This window comes from Halichoerus grypus, chromosome 6 (assembly GCF_964656455.1).
Source record: "Halichoerus grypus chromosome 6, mHalGry1.hap1.1, whole genome shotgun sequence".
Classification (NCBI taxonomy): Eukaryota; Metazoa; Chordata; class Mammalia; order Carnivora; family Phocidae; genus Halichoerus; species Halichoerus grypus.
The window spans coordinates 153215763-153230175 of record NC_135717.1 but is presented as its reverse complement, the minus strand read 5'-3'; the positions used below and the strand labels follow the sequence as shown (position 1 = coordinate 153230175).

General features: G+C 38.0%; 1 protein-coding gene across 2 annotated transcripts in view; it reads left to right on the top strand.

The window, feature by feature from the left end:
• The window catches only part of CEP83 (centrosomal protein 83), a 129473-nt gene continuing 115060 nt past the window's right edge, over positions 1–14413 (top strand). The window contains exon 1 of one of the 2 annotated variants that reach the window (XM_078076413.1): positions 1–477. The gene's annotated coding sequence lies outside the window, so the exon portion shown is untranslated. The remainder of the gene's footprint in view (positions 478–14413) is intronic. The other variant, XM_078076415.1, reaches the window with a different exon arrangement.

The following is a 14413-nucleotide window of genomic DNA, read 5'->3' as shown; positions in this document are numbered from 1 at the left end:
ACTTCCTGCCTCGGGCTCTCTAAGGACTCCAGACCGAGGCGCTCTGGTGGGCTTGAGGGGCGGCGGGCGGCGGGCTGAGGGTGGCGTGTTGGCGGGTCGGCAGCTACTGGGCTGCGTCGCTACCTTGAGAAAGCCCGTCCGCCGAGGTGGAGCGAAGCTCTCTCTCCACCGCCGCCCTTTCTGTCCTCGGAGCTCTCTTGGGAAACCTCACATTTCCCTGGAGTCGGGAGCCCGAGGGGCGTGCTCGGCCCTCCTTTTCCTGCTCCTCCTGTTCAGTCCGCGCCGCGAGCGGCTGCCGGCCGGGCCAGCACCCCGCGTGTGGAACTGCATCCCGTAGCCCCAATGCCGGTGCGAGAAGAGCTGAGTGGGTGCCAGTGGTTGGAGCTGTGCAGGTGTTCCCCGGTGGCAAGTGCGGCCACAGCACCGGGCGCTTTTAAGTTCTTTGCGCGCAAGCTGCAAGGACTGTGTGCGAGTCTGGTACGTAATCTCTTTTTATGGGGACGCTGTTTTGTCCGTAGTTTTGGAATGCTCCCCTTTTCTTCACAGTTTGCCCTTGAATTTTTTGTGCTTTTCCTGTAAAGTAATTGGAGCGGGTGTGAGAAACGTAGGCTGTGAGACATGTTCTGTAGCCAGTTAAGTGCACGTGAAACTTTTTATGGAGTTTTTTTTTTTTTTTTTAATTTATGTATGTAAGTAATCTCTACACCCAGTGCGGGGCTCGAACTCACCACCCCGAGATTAAGAGTCGCATGCTCCTCGGACTGAGCCAGCCAGGCGCCCCTTTTTGGAGTTTTTTGATGCACTCCAGCGCGGTGCTTGGTAGCTAGTTTACTAACTGGCTGAACGTGTGGTATACCACCAGTTTAATTTGTGATGAAAAAACTATGCTAACCACTTTCTATGACCCCGCAGACAATTTTAATAGTGATATTGGCAGTCATTTCAGAGATAACGTCTAGACTATGTAAATGAATGCCTGGATTAAATGGACATTTTGATAAATCCTTACCAGCTTTTGACCGTAATAAATGGGCACTTAGCTCTTCAAAATGCCCACTGCCAAGTATTTTTAAAGCCTTAAGTTACCTGAGTTGTAATTATGAAGCTGTTTCAGTAAAATCTCAGAGACGTCTAGTATGCAAGAAACTTGTTCTTAATTTCTTATATGTGTTATAGTTGATAGTGTTTAGACTATGAACACAAAATACTTGAGATCTAAAACTGAGTAGGTTGTTAAAGCAGTGCTTCTGTTACCAAGCAACATCTCCGTAAACAAGTCTAATATTCAGCTAGAATATAATTAAATGTAACTATCCTACAATTATCTGGATTCAGAATTCTGTAAATTCATGGGTTTAGCCTGTAGGTGGTTACAGTTAATACGCACCTTCTGTACTGAAGTTTGATTTCAAACTCATTTTGTGTGGAATTATTAGAATGTTTTGAATTTCAGTGTCATACAGGACTCTCCAGAGAGTTGCAAATGGATTTCAGTTACCCTTTGGTTATATAGGACAGTGTATGTCCTGTATTCTTTCTTTCGAATATTTTCTAATCAGATGAAGTGTGCAGGCTATATTCAGGAATTTTTCAAATAATAGAATAATACCAATTTAGGGTTACATAGCGCATTGGGAGATTAAAACAGTATCCACAAGTGTTTTTAAGCCTTGCTTGAGCCAATAACCTCACTCTTTCTCCACCCATTAAACCCTTATTGATATAATTTGTATGACTGTATGGCAAGTAGTTTTCAGAGCACTTTTTCATGTTTTTTTTTGAGTGCTATAACCTTTCAAGTATGTCAGAAAGGAAGTGAACATTTGAGACACTATGAGACTGAATGACTTCTTTGAAATCAAACCATGGGTAATGGGAATTGCAACTTGAAGTTGCATGTCTTACTACATTGCAAAAATCTGTTGACTTCATCTTAGTTCCCTCCCCCTTTCTCTTTTCCATATGCTGATGTTGAAGTAATGAAATATTCAAGAGTTGGGCAAGACAAGCAGAGAATAAAATCAAGAATGACTCGTATAAAATTCTTAGTAATCAGAAGTCAGCCTTTTGTCATGGGAAGTTCTAATTCAAGAAGTTTAGAAGAAGGAAATCTTAACAGAAAGATTAGTTAATTGTCAGAATTCTTTGTGTTTTCTAGGTACTGTCTCTGCCTAAAGTAATTGAGTTTTATTTTAATTTTGTCATACATAATGTATTAAGTTCAGTAATTCTGTCAAATTGTCTAATCTTTGTGTACTTTTAGGGCATGTGTGTATGTATCTGTAAAAAAATTTCCTGAAGTACTCTTTCCTACCAACTAAAGTTCACATTTCTTAACCTGAACTCTTCAAAATCTCCTCTCACTCTGCCATTTCATGTTCATGTTCTTTATAGAAAAACTGTTGTGTCCAGACTGATTTCCTCACTATCCTCTAAACCTACTATGTGCTTTCTCCCTTTCTTCCAAGTCTTTGAGTCATTCTGCCTACCTGACCTGATTTCTTCCCTTCTTTCCTAAAATCTGAATTGTACCTTTTCTCTAAAGTTCAACTCCACCATAATCTCCGCAGGGGAGGAAAAGTTCTCTACTCTCTTATTAGAGTCTCTAGCTGGCCTAAGAGTTAAATTGACATAAAACTGATAAAAAGCGTACAAGTTTAAAAAAATTGTTTACATGTACTTGGGGGCCTTCACAGGAGAATGAAGACTTGAAGTAACCAGAGCAGAAACCTTTTATACCTTTTAGAAAAGAAACAATAAATTTATGTAAAAAAGACAAGGGTTTTGTGTTGAGTAGTAAATTGTGGAGAAGTGACTAGGAAGATAAAGATTAGTTTAATAAGGCTTGTTTGTACAGATTTCTCAGCTTTGATCCCCCATCTCTGGTGATAAGAATGTCTTCTGTACTCCTGGTACAGGTTTTGTTTGTTTTTTTTTCTTCTGGGATTTTTATCTTCTGTTTTCAAGAAGAAAAAGGAGGGTCAGAGTGCCCCTTTTTGCACCTGCTATTTCTTAAGTGCTTTTAACTCAATCAGTACACCAAAGTGGCATATTTTAGGGTAACATGTTCTGAACTCTTTCTTCTCTGAAATCCTGTAGGATGTTTTCATTAGCCATTCTCATCTGATACTTACACTTTATATTGCGATTTACCATTTCTGTATATGCCTCACCTTCCTAACTAGATTGTAAGCTCCTTAAGGGCAGGACACCAGATCTCAATGAGCTGTATCCTTAGTATCTTCCAAATAGAAGTTGCTGAATAAATGTTTCTTAGAGATGAGGAATGTGCATTTGTACTTTTCCCCCCCTTCCATAGTGTAATAGAAGTAAAAGAAAATCTTTGAGAGAGTGAGAGAGAAAGGGCAACTGTGAACCATAAGAAAGGGAATTAAAGAGAGGGAATTCATTGGGATTGGAAGGAAAGATTCTATTCCTAGAAAGTGTGATATTTGAGAATTTCCCAAGACATTATCAACAGTGAGGACTCCCTCAGGAATGCTGGCACTACTCTCAAGTGGGCTTGGGGAGTTTGGTCAATTTCCTGGTTCTTCCTTAGTAGAATCTTAATTTTAAAAACACTTCTCCCAATGCTCTCCTCCTTCTACCTCCCTTGTATAATCCCTCTCTCCCTATCTCTCCATTTTACCCTGTTCCATTTTACTTTTTTCCTGGTCAAGACTTATTTATGAATTATGTCAGAAATTTTATTTGGCCCTCATAAAGTAGCCGTTATCTTAAGTTTTATAATTTTCCATTGGGGCTGCCTCTATGGGTCATGGAGAGATCACAGGCTGTATAGTCTAGCTAGTCTAGCTTTTTTTTTTTTTTTAAGTTTAACCGAGATGTAATCCAGTAGTAAAGAAATTAAGAAAGCAGGAAGTGCCCAGTTTCTGTATATTGTAACTTTAAATTTCTTTTGCATTAAAATTCATAGAGTTGGGAGGAACCTAAACCTATCCATTTCCTTTTGGAAAGTGCCTATCACTCTCAAAATATGTCTCTAAATAAATTCTGGATAATTTTTGTAGTCTTACTGTAAATCCTGTATCTGATGCTTATGACAAGGAATTGTTTCATTTAAAAGTATAAGAAAGTAGAGTCTCAGTATTTTTATAAATCTTGGTTTGAGTCATTTGTTTTTTAGTAAGCTGCTATCCTAGCTTCTGAGTTGTTGCCCAGTAACAGAATCGCAGGATAACGTAGCAACCACTGAAAATGTTAGCAATGGACTATAGGGATTTTCCTGCTAAGTTGAAGTGCTTATCTTTAGCATTCACATTCAATGTTTTTCTCATCTGAATCACATTTTGGTTTAAGGCAGACACTTGAGATATTGTTAAACTTAAAGAGCATACAATATAATTACATATTTTTGGAGTGCTGACAAATTACAACTTGCACATTATTTTTCACATACTGTTGTGATATATATTAAATTATATATGAAGGATATGTGAAAAGACTGGTTCAATTAAAGATTAGTCTATATTGGGCAGAAAAACTATTAAGTAATAATTAACATCTGAGTTCTCTATAACTGATACAGCTAGCAAGAGCTGGGATGGATGCATTTGAAATGGTTCTTCTCCAAATAATATTCTTATGTTACTTCTGGAGGTTCCTGGGAAGCTTAGATCAGTAAGCATGAACTAATAGGCATTATGATTTTGTGGGAAGCAAACTGTGATTCAGGAGACGAAGACTTGACTGAGTTAGTCACTTAACCTTTTTTGTCCTGTTTTCTCTTTTGAAAAAATAAATTGTTGAAGGTTTTTTTCAGAGGTTGTATCTTTACAATTTATTTTTCATTTATTTTTTAAAGGTTTATTTATTTTAGAGAGCGCAAGTGCATGTGCATGTGGGGGAGGGGTGGCAGAGGGAGAGGGAGTCTTAAGTAGACTCTGTGCTGAGTGCAGAGCCCAACCTGGGGCTCAATCTCATGACCCTGAGATCACAACCTGAGCCAAAACCAAGAGTTGGATGCTTAACTGACGGCACCACCAAGGTGCCTTGTATGTTTATAATTTAAAGCACATTTTATTTCTCCTGTTCATTGGTTTAGCCAATTTTTGAGTGCCTGTCATGGGTCTTGCACTATACTAGATACTGGGAAAATTGTGAATAAGACATAGTGCCACGTCTCAAGCAGTGCCTGGTGGGAGAAAATGAGTGGTTATTTATAGTTTATATATAGTTACTTGTAATATAAATTGAAAGTGCTATAAAGATAAATGAGGGTGTGTTTTGGTGGCATGTCAGAAGGACACCTGACCTAGAACTGCTGAGAGAATACATTATAATTAAGGAAATGCCAGATTAGAATTATGTAAGTGTAATCTGAGAGTATACAGAGAAGTATTAAACCTAGCCTAGAAGGAGTTAATGAATCAAGTAAAACTGGGGAGAAGTTTCTCTGAATTGGAAAGAGAGTTAGAAATAGTGGTAGTTCAGATCCTGGGTGTAGATGGGATTCCTAGTGAGAGTGTATGGAATCAGAAGAGGGCTTGTGAACATCAGCACGTAATGGGTAGGTGGAGAAAGAGAGTACCGAGGTAAACCAGAGAAGGGTAGAATCTTGGAAGCCAAGGGAGGAATGCTTACCACATTTAGTTTTTGATTAAATGGAAATTGTTTGTCAAGAAACATTGTGTAGCACTATAAATGTAAACCCATCTATACAAAGATACTCTACAAAGATCTGAAGTTGCAAATGGAGATAGGTCAAGTCTCCTAACAGAAAGAGTCTATGGTTGACCTTTGAACAACATGGGGGATGGGGGGCTCCCAAAACTCTTCTTGTGATTTTAATTTGCATTTCCCTAAATATAAATGATGTTGCATTTTCCTTGTACTTATTAGCCTTTTATAAGTCATCTTTGGTGGAATTCTGTTCAAATCTTTTGCCCATTTTTTTTTAGCTGGGTTTTTTTGTCTTATTGAGTTGTAAAAGTTCTTTATATATTCTGGGTTAGTCTTTTATTAGAGACATATTTACGAAGATTTTTTTTCACCAGTCTTTGGCTTACTTTTTCTTAAACTTGTGTCTTTGAAGTACAAAGGTTTTTGATGAAGTCTAGTTTATAATTTTCCTTTTATGGTTTATGATTTTGATGATGTGTTTAAGAACTTTTGGCCTGATCGAAGATCACAAGGATTTTCTCCTCTGTTTACCTTTAGCTTCTTCATTTAGATCTAGGATCCATATTGAATTAACTTTTGTGTATGGTCTAAGTTTTTAAATTTTTTAAAAAGATTTTATTTATTTATTTGAAAGGGAGAGCAAGCGTGTGTGCATGCGCACGAGAGGGGGAAGGGGCAGAGGGAGAGGAAGAAGCAGATTACTCGCTGAGCAGGGGGCCCTACCTGGGGCTGGATCCCAGGACCCCGGGATCTTGACCTGAGCCGAAGGCAGACGCTTAACCCACTGAGCCACCCAGGCCCCCCAAAGTTTTTAAATTTTTTTTGATGCCAAGTGGACGCCAAGTTGCCCTAGCACTATTTGTTAAAAAGGCTGTTCTTTTTCCCTTGAATTATATTGGCACCTTTGTAAAAAATCAGTTGCTTTTATAACATAAGGGTTTGTTTCTAGAGTCTCAATCCTGTTCTGTTCATCTATATTCGTATCTTTACTCCAGTACCACACTGCCTTGATAACCGTAGTGTTATGGTAAGTTTCAAAATGGGTAGTATAGGGGTGCCTGGCTGGCTCAGTGGAGCATGTGACTCTTGATCTTGGGGTTGTGAGTTCGAGCTCCGCATATACTCAAGAAAAATAAATATGAATAAAAATTCAAAGAAAAAAATAAAATGGGTAGTGTAAATCTTTCCAACTTTTTCAAAAGTGATCCTAGATTCTTTCCATTTACATGTAAAATTTAGGACCCACTTGTCAATTTCTACAAAAAACATTTGTTGTGATTTGATAAGATTTGCATTGAATCCAAGATCAGTGTGGGAAAAATTGCTAACTTAAGAGTCTTCTAATCCATGAATATATGATGTCTCTATTTAGATTTTTAATTTCTCTCAACAGTGTTTTTTTTAGTTTTCAATATATAATTCTTGCACTTTCATTAAATTTATTCTGAAGAATTCGGAATTTTTGATATTGGGAGTAGAATTTTCATAATTTGATTTTTAGATTATTGTATAGAAACGCAATTAATTTTTTAACAGAGTGCTTGGTGGGGTGGGGAGGATGGTGGGGGGGGAGGGGGAGGGAGAGAGACTCTTAAGCAGCCTCCACACCCAGTGCAGAGCCCAAGGCAGGGCTCAGTTTCAGGACCCCGAGATCATGACCTGAGCCAAAATCAAGAGTTGGTCACTAAACTGACCGAGCCCCCTAGGTGCCCCACAGTTGATTTTTTAATATTGTTTCTACGTATATGATCATGTCTGATAAGATCAGATCATTCCAATCTGAATGTTAATATATTCTCATTTTTGCTTTGTTGTATGAGCTAGATCCTTCAGTAAGATGTTGAATAAGCATTGAGAGTGTATTGCATTGCTCCTGGTCTTCAGGGGAAATTATGTAGATTTTCACTATTAAGTGTAATGTTAGCTGTAGGTTTTCTGTAGATGCCCTTTATTAGATTGAGGAAATTCCATTTTGTCCTAGTTTGTTGAGTTTTTAATCATGAATGGGTGTTGGATTTTGTCAGATTCCTCCCCCGCCCCGCATCCAATGAGATGATCATAATGGATTTTGTCTTTATTAATATGGTATATGACATTAAATGATTTTTAAAGGTTAACCCTGTGTTCATTCCTGGGATAAGTTTCACTTAGTCATGCTGTATAATCATATATGTTGCTAAATTTGGTTTTCTTAGATTCTGTTAAGGAATTTCATGTTTATGTTCATGAGGAATATTAGTATATTGGTTTCTTGTGGTGCCTTTGTCCAACTTTGGTATCAGAGCAACATTGGCCTCATTGAAGGAGTTACGTAGTGTTTCCCACTCTCTTTTTTCTGAAATAGTTTCCTAAGAATTGCTATTACTTCTTTAACTATTTGATAGCATTCACCAATGGAGCAGTGTGGGCCTGGACTTTTCTTTGTGGGAAGATTTTTAATTACTAATTCAGTTTCCTCATTTGTTACAGTTCTATTTGGATTTTCTATTTCTTTTTGAGTTTTGATAACTTGTATGCTTTTAGAATTAGTCCATTTCATGTTAACTGTCTAATTTGTTGATAAAAAATTCATATTTTAAAAACTTTTAAATTACTGTAAGTTTGGTAACGATCTCTCTTTCATTCTTTATTTTGGTGATTTGTATCTTTTCTGTTTTATGGTAAATCTAGCCTAAGTGTGTCAATTTTGTTGATCTTTTTAAAGAACCAAATTTTGGGGCACCTGAGAGGTACAGTTGGTTGAGCGTCCAACTCTTGGTTTCAGCTTAGGTCGTGATCTCAGGATTGTGAAATTGAGCCCCGCGTCAGGCTCCGTGCTCAGCACAGAGTCTGCTTAAGATTCCCTCTGCCCCCCACCCCTTTATAAAAAAAAATTAAAAAAGGGACCAACTTTGTATTTAATTGATTATTTTTCTATTTTTTCTATTCTCTGTTTCATTGATTCCTACTCTAACATTTTTTTGGTCCCTTTCTTCTGCTTGCTTAGGCTTAGTGTGCTCTCCCTACCCCCTTGTTTCCTAAAGTGGAAGCTTAGATTATTGATTTGTGACCTCTCTTCTTTTCTTATAGTTGTTTAAAGCTGTAATTTTCTCTCTGAGCACTGTTTAAATTACATTTCATACATTTTGATATACTGTTTTTGTTTTCATTCAATTCAAATGTATTTAAATTTTCCTTGTGATTTATTTGACCCATGGGTTATTTAGAAGTTTGTTGTTGAATTTACCAATATTTGGGAGTATTCCCAGATTTCTCTCCATTTTGGCTCTCTGATTCTATTGTGATCACATAAGGTACTTTTCATGATTTCAGTATTTTCAGATTTATGGAGACTTGTTTTGTGGCCCAGCATATGGTATATTGGAATGTTTTATGTGTGTTTGAAGAGAATATGTATTCTGCAGTTTAGGGGTGGAGTGTACTGTCAGTTATTTCATGTTCATTGATAGTGTTTGTCAAGTCCTCCATATCCTTGCAGATTATCTGCCTTTTTCTATCAATCATTATACTCTACAACTAATTTTGTTGTATCATCTATTTCTCTCTCTCTTTTTTAAAAGATTTTATTTATTTGAGGGAGAGCACGAGCAGGGGGAGGAGGGAGAGGGAGAAGCAATCTCCCCACTGAGCAGGGAGCCCAATGTGGGACTCGATCCCAGGACCTTGGGATCATGACCTCAGCCGAAGGCAGATGCTTAACTGACTGAGCCACCCAGGTGCCCCTACGATTATGTTGTTCTTGATGTCTGCTGGTTTTATTTATTTTTTTAAACCTGGCTTCCTGGGTCTGCATACCTTAGTGTTCAACCAAGGATTGGTCAGAAGTTGAGTTCAGACAGTTTGAACTAATACAGTTAATGGTTAATACTAATAAGGCTAGTACTGCTGAAGGATCTATATGAGGGTAAGAGAGTGCATTCAGACACAGATCATTTTCAAGTTTGCCCTGGCTTTTACTTTGCACCAGCCTCTTTTGCCATATGCATAGCTTTGTTGGCCAAGGATGTGTGAGTGGCATGGACCAGCTTCAGTCTCCAGTGACCGTCTTAGTTTAACCTGAACTAGTAAATAGTTTACCAACCGCCCCCCCCCCCCGGTTGTCTCAACTTCCAGAACTCCTATAAAATCCCCAGCTAGTCTGCCAGTTTGTTGCTTGCCACAGAGAGTCCTGCAGCCTTAGGCTAAAGGTGCCACTGGGTCTCACTGTTAGGTTATCACAGAAATCTCCACTTTAACTGATGGTGCATCAAATCAATAGATTACCCTCAAATAGTGGTGGTGAACCTGCTCTTCACAGTTTGCCTTATGCTTGTTAAACTCCTACACTGACAGAGGTGGGGGGAGATGGGAGTAGCCAAAGGTAGACTCATGTTCTTCTTACCCAGTTGTTTTCATGAATAAACGCTTTTCAGTTTGCTGAATGCCTTTGATTGAATTCCAGATTACTGAAATGGTGTTGTTTGGCTCTTTCGTGAAGAGGATTTATCAATCTCATTCTCTCATGCTGGAAGTAAGAGGTCTGGTTTTTTTTTTTTTTTTTTTTTAAAGATTTATTTATTCTTGAGAAAGAAGTGAGAGAGAGTGAGCAAATGGGAGTCGGGGAGAGGCAGAGGGAGAGAGGGGGAGAGAGAGAATCTCAAGCAGACTCCCTGCTGAGCACAGAGCCCGACACAGGTCTTGAGACCATGGCCTGAGCCAAAATCACAAGTGGGACACTTAACTGACTGAACTACCCAGGTGCTCCAGGAGGTGGGTTTTCATGATTCTGTGTGGAACTCTTCTCTCAGGAGGATGAAACTTGATCTATAGTACTTTTTTTTTTTTAAGATTTTTGTTTATTTGAGAGAGAGAAAGAGCATGAATGGGGGGGAGGGGCAAAGGGAGAGGAAGAAACAGAGTCCCTGCTGAGCAGGAAGCCTGCCATGGGGCTTGATCCCAGGACCTGGAGATCATGACCGGAGCCAAAGGTAGGCATTCAACTAACTGGGCCACCCAGGCACCGCGACCCATACTTCTTTTATATCACTCATAATCCTTTGCACAATATTAGGCATTTATTAGTTACTCCAAATGTGCTTGTTGACTTAAATTCCATGGTTTTCCTCAAGCATCAAATTATAAAGCATTTGGGGTTGTGGAATCCCAAGACCTATGCAATTTCTTGGTTTTCCTGTCCTTTTGATAAGTGGGAGAAACTGCTTAATATTCATTCAGCAAGTGTTTATTGACTACCTGCCATGTTCCAGCTATTATGTAAGGTTTTGGCGGTATTAAGATGACTAAGACATAATCTTTGCTCTCAAGGAGGGTTTAACCTAGTGCAGGAGATTGGAATACAAATAGCTGATTAGAATATGGTGAAGTAAATAAATTGATATGGATAAATACATGGCATTATGGAAGAGCTCACAATGACTGTTAACTCGGAATGCATTAGAGGAAAAGAAAAAGGGAAACATCTAGAAGGACTTTGAGAAGGAAGTAGTGACTGATTTGACTATAAAAATGAGTGAAAGTTGAGATTAGATTGCATTCTATGCAGAGGGGTCAACATGAGGTGAGCAAATGTGTTGTGAGTTCAATGACCTATAAGCAGTTTAGTTTGGTTAGCGTATAAGTACATATCATAGAGTTGTGGGAGATGAGAATGGAAGGGTAAAGAGGGCCTAGATTGTGAAAGGTTTTGTATACTATGTTAATAAGCTTTAATTAACCTTTATTGACCAATTTTGCAAAACTGTTGAGTGGGATGTACTTCAGGATTCTGTCAAACTTTGATTTGAATGTTGTTTACCTACATCTTCAACTATTTTAAAAGTCACAATAAAAGATAAATATATCCGAATGTGCTGTAAACTGTTTAAAAACATCAGAGACCTCCAGCATAGTAACTGAAATGGAAATAAAAATCTGATATGTGTCTTTAATATAAAATATTAAAATTTTTATTTTTAATATACATTAATAAAATGACACAGTCTGTTCTAAATATTGGAGTTCTATAAGGTTTAATTTGAAAAAGATTATTTGCTAAAAGTTTTATTTTATTTTTTTGAGATTTTTTATTTTTATTTATTTGCCACAGAGAGAGAGAGAGAGGCAGGTAGAGGGAGAAGCAGGCTCCCCGCTGAGCAAGGAGCCCAATGCTGGACTCTCCCAGGAGCCTGGGATTATGACCTAAGCTGAAGGCAGATGCTTAAACAACTGAGCCACCTAGGCACATCCCTGAATACTGCTGTTTTAGATAAAAGAGTTACATTGATAAGAGGCTTTTTTAAGTGATGTCATAGATGGTAATTCTGTAGAGTAAGGTTGGACAACAGCCAGTTTTTGTTGAATATATTTTTGAGTATTGTGTAAACTTGCATGGAAAGGAATGGAATTTGAGGACTTCTGGGTTATTTCTTGAAGTGGAGGCTTTAACTTCAAGTCTCATTTTCTTTTATATTTGGTCACTGTTTTCTGATGTACAAAGGACAGAAGGAAGTCTTTTTACCTCCTCCTTTGATCTTCAGGTGGATTTGACATTTTCCCTCTGGTTATAAATATAGTGTATGTTTGTTGTAAAATAAGAAATGTGCAGGAAACATGCAAACAAATAATAAAATCACACCTATTGCCTGTCCACACATAAAATCTTAATATTTTAGTGCTTATCTTTTTTGTGGTTTTTTTTTCTATGCATATATAGGCATGTAAATAGGCATTTTACAAAATAAGGATTATATAACAGTATTTTGTAGTCTGTGTTTTCTACTTCTGATGATTTGTTTTAGTAGGCTTCATGCCCAGCATAGAGCCCAGGATGGGGCTTGAACTCATGACCCTGAGATCAAGATCTGAGCTGAAGTCAAGAGTCGGATACTTAACTGACTGAGCCACTTAGGCACCCCTGCATTTTCTACTTCTGTAACATACATTTCCTGATGTTATTAAATACTCTTCCATAACCTTTTTTTTTTTGTTTTTTTAAAGAAAAACTTAACTGTGACATTTGAACCTAGAATTCACTTTTAGGAAAGTTTTTTTCCTATAGTTTACAATGTTTATTTTTGAAAACAGCTTTATTGAATGTAATTGATAATTAACAAATTGTACATTTTTAAAATTAAGTTTTGTTACATGTGTACACTATGAAACTATCACCACAGTCAAGATATTAAATATATCCATCACCCCCAAAAGTTTTTGTTTTTTTTTTTTAAGATTTTATTTATTTATTTGACAGAGACACAGTGAGAGAGGGAACACAAGCAGGGGGAGTGGGAGAGGGAGAAGCAGGCTTCCCCCCGAGCAGGGAGCCCGATGCGGGGCTCGGTCCCAGAACCCTGGGATCATGACCCAACCTGAAGGCAGACACTTAACGACTGAGCCACCCAGGCGCCCCACCCCCAGAAGTTTTCTTATGCCCCTTTGTGATCTTTCCCTTTTGCTCCTGACCTCTCCAACTGCTCACTCTTTTCCATTTTCAGGCAACCATTCATCTGCTTTCTGGCATTTTGATTGGTTTGCATTTTATATAAATAAAATCATATAACATGTACTCTTTTTTTGTTTAGATTTTTTTCACTAAGTATAATTATCTTGAGATTCATTCATGGTGAGGAATTCATGTTTATTGACTAGTTTTCCATTTTATGGCTATATCTCAATTTGTTTATCCACTCACTTTTTTTTCAACTTTTAAATTTTTTTTACTTAAATTCAATTTATTAACAAATAATATATTATTGATTTCAGAGGTACAGGTCTGTGATTCATCGGCTTTATATAATACATAGTGCTCATTACATCACATGCCCTCCTAATGTCCATCACTCAATTCCGCCATCCTTCCACCCACCCTCCCTTCCAGCAACCCTCAGTTTGTTTGCTATGATTAAGAGTCCTTTATGGTTTATCTCCCTCTCTGGTTTTGTCTTGATTTATTTTTTCCTCCCTTACCGTATGATCCTCTGTTTTGTGTCTTAAATTACACATATGAGGGAGATCATATGATAATTGTCTTTCTCTGATTGACTTATTTCGCTTAGCATAATACCGTGTAGTTCCATCCCTGTCATTGCAAATGGCAAGATTTCATTTTTTGATGGCTGAGTAATATTCCGTTTCTTTATCCATTCTTTATCCACTCATCTGTCGATGGACATCTAGGCTCTTTCCATAGTTTGGCTATTGTGGACATTGCTGCTATTAACATCGGGGTGCAGGTGCCCCTTCGGATCACCACATTTGTATCTTTGGGGTAAATACCCAGTAGTGCAATTGCTGGGTCATAGGGTAGCTCTATTTTCAACTTTTTGAGGAACCTCCATACTGTTTTCCAGAGTGGCTGCACCAGCTTGCATTCCTCCCAGCAGTGTAGGAGGGTCCCCCTTTCTCCACATCCTTGCCAGCATCTGTCATTTCCTGACTTGTTAATTTTAGCCATTCTGACTGGTGTGAGGTGATATCTCATTGTGGTTTTGATTTGTATTTCCCTGATGCCAAGTGATGTGGAGCATTTTTTCATGTGTCTGTTGGCCATTTGTATGTCTTCTTTGAAGAAATGTCTGTTCATATCTTCTGCCCATTTCTTGATTGGATTATTTGTTCTTTGGGTGTTAAGTTTGTTAAGTTCTTTATAGATTTTGGATACTAGCCCTTTATCTGATATGTCATTTGCAGATATCTTCTCCCATTCTGTCAGTTGCCTTTTGGTTTTTGTCGATTGTTTCCTTTGCTGTGCAACAGCTTTTTGACTTGATGAAGTCCCAATAGTTCATTTTTG